The sequence below is a fragment of the Gymnogyps californianus genome, chromosome 1 (genome assembly GCF_018139145.2).
Source record: "Gymnogyps californianus isolate 813 chromosome 1, ASM1813914v2, whole genome shotgun sequence".
Taxonomy (NCBI): domain Eukaryota; kingdom Metazoa; phylum Chordata; class Aves; order Accipitriformes; family Cathartidae; genus Gymnogyps; species Gymnogyps californianus.
The window spans coordinates 108,277,799-108,279,856 of NC_059471.1; the positions used below are offsets into that span (position 1 = coordinate 108,277,799).

At 46.1% G+C, this 2,058-nt stretch overlaps 1 pseudogene; it reads right to left on the bottom strand.

Annotated features, from left to right (window-relative positions):
• Positions 1-219: 219 nt before the first annotated feature.
• Positions 220-338, bottom strand: LOC127029794 (uncharacterized; annotated as a pseudogene).
• Between the last annotated feature and the right edge of the window lie 1,720 nt (positions 339-2,058).

A 2,058-nucleotide genomic window follows, 5' to 3' on the forward strand; every position in this document is an offset into this window, starting at 1 on the left:
TTGAGAGTTTCGACTGAGAGACCTGGCTGTCGTGGTTTAACCCCAGTCAGCAACTCAGCACCACGCAGCCGCTTCCCCCTCCCCCTCCCAGTGGGGTGAGGAGGAGGAAAGCAAAGGAAAAAAAAGTAAAACTCGTGGGTTGAGATAAGAACAGTTTAATAACTAAAGTAAAATATAATACTAACAATAGTAATAATGAAAAATAATAATAATAGTAATAGTCTACAGCACCCGGTATTCCCAGGCGGTCTCCCATCCAAGTACTAACCGGGCCCGACCCTGCTTAGCTTCCGAGATCAGACGAGATCGGGCGTTCTCAGGGTGGTATTTTTAAATAGTTGTTTAACCCTAGGCAAGATCTGAATCACATTCAGGAACAGGCTGATTCCTAGCAGTACGACCATACTAAGTTCAACATCCCAAGGATATTCAAAATTTACAAACTCCTTCAATGCTATTGCAATTAACCTGGTAAAGAAAAGGAAGATGTGGGAAGATGTCTCCCCAATAGGTTGGCTCCCCGAGGAGAAAAGGTAAAAAGTGCAGTTATTAATATTCTCTAGGAGATAGCACCCGAAGTACGGAGATCTCTCCTCCACAGATTGGTTCCCAGAGGAAAAAAGGTAAAAGGTACAATTATTAATAGTCTCCCATAGGCGGCTCCCGAAGTACAGAGGTGACAACAATGCCGAGTACAAACACCCGATTAGTTTCACGGCTTGCACTTCTATCATATCATAAACCAGTGTTACAAACAACAACAACGTGATAACTCTAGCCCGGTTCCCACCGATGATAAACAGCACAACAGGGAGCATATACTGCACGCACTGGCCAAATGGGGCTGTTAAAGGGTGAGCGAGTCCTGGTGATTACTCCTTGGCTCTCCAGTTGACAAATCAGCGTATGGATGGGAATCAGGGAGTCTCGGTTGGTGCGATATTGCCGCCGGTGGACCCTTGTGGTAGCAAAGAGACAAAAGGCTATAATCCATGCCTAGAAACAGGCTGTCAGTGTGAAGCTCTTAAGAGAGCGCAGATAGAACAAGAGGTAGCTGGGGAATTGGCAAAGACTGTGTCTCTGAGATGTTTAGAGGGAGAGAAGCCAGTTTGGGGTTTGGTTTTGTTTGTTTGTGGCTTTTTTAAAAATCATTACTGGAACTCTGAAAAGCCTTTTAGGTTTCTGCCACCTTATCCATAAGGACTGGGCTGCAACAAACCCCAAGTCAGATAGGAACAGACATCCCCATGTCTGCATCCTCATAGCTGCAAGGACAGCCTGGCAAAAAGGAATGCAAGGACCAGTTCTGCTGTAATGCATCACTTTGAAATTGCTCACCAGTGTCCTTGCACAAGTGCTTGATGGCACCGCAGGTAATCACACACCAAGACTGACTCTTGAGGAGGGGTGACGTGATTACTGACACACAACTGAATCCAATTTTCAGTGAGATCCTGAAGGGACCAACAGAAGTGAGCATGATGCTTCTGGTTGTGGCCAAAGTCAGGATTGTAACTGGGAAGTGGCACCTTTCACAAGGCAGGGTACACCCCTGCAAGCTGACATCCATGGTCAGGAAGAGGATGCTCTTCTGGATTGCTCATGAAGGACAGACATACTCAAAGAGTATAGTTGGTGTCCTGCCTCCATGGTGGTTCACAGAAAGGAATGACAGCTGCTACTGCTGATGCACTCACAAAGGACTCTGAAAGAATTCAAATTACAGCAAATGCTCCTACCCAGTTAGGGGGGCTGCAATAGGCAAAGAAGACTAGAGGCCTAATAAATATTTCTGACACTAATCATGGGTCAGCGATCTTGCTATCACTTCTCTGTCTGCCACCATTGTCGTCCTATCATGCACTTGAAGACCCAAAACCAGCTAATCACTGACTACTGAGACTCAGAGATAGCAAAGCTCAAGAGAACAATGGCAGCTCCCTTCTCCATAAGTAAGGGTTCATGGAAGTGGTGCCCAGGGAAAAGAGCTTTCTTGCATCTGATGTTCAGCACCAGCTCCCATGGGATGCCACATTTATAGTGCAATGTGTTCCCATC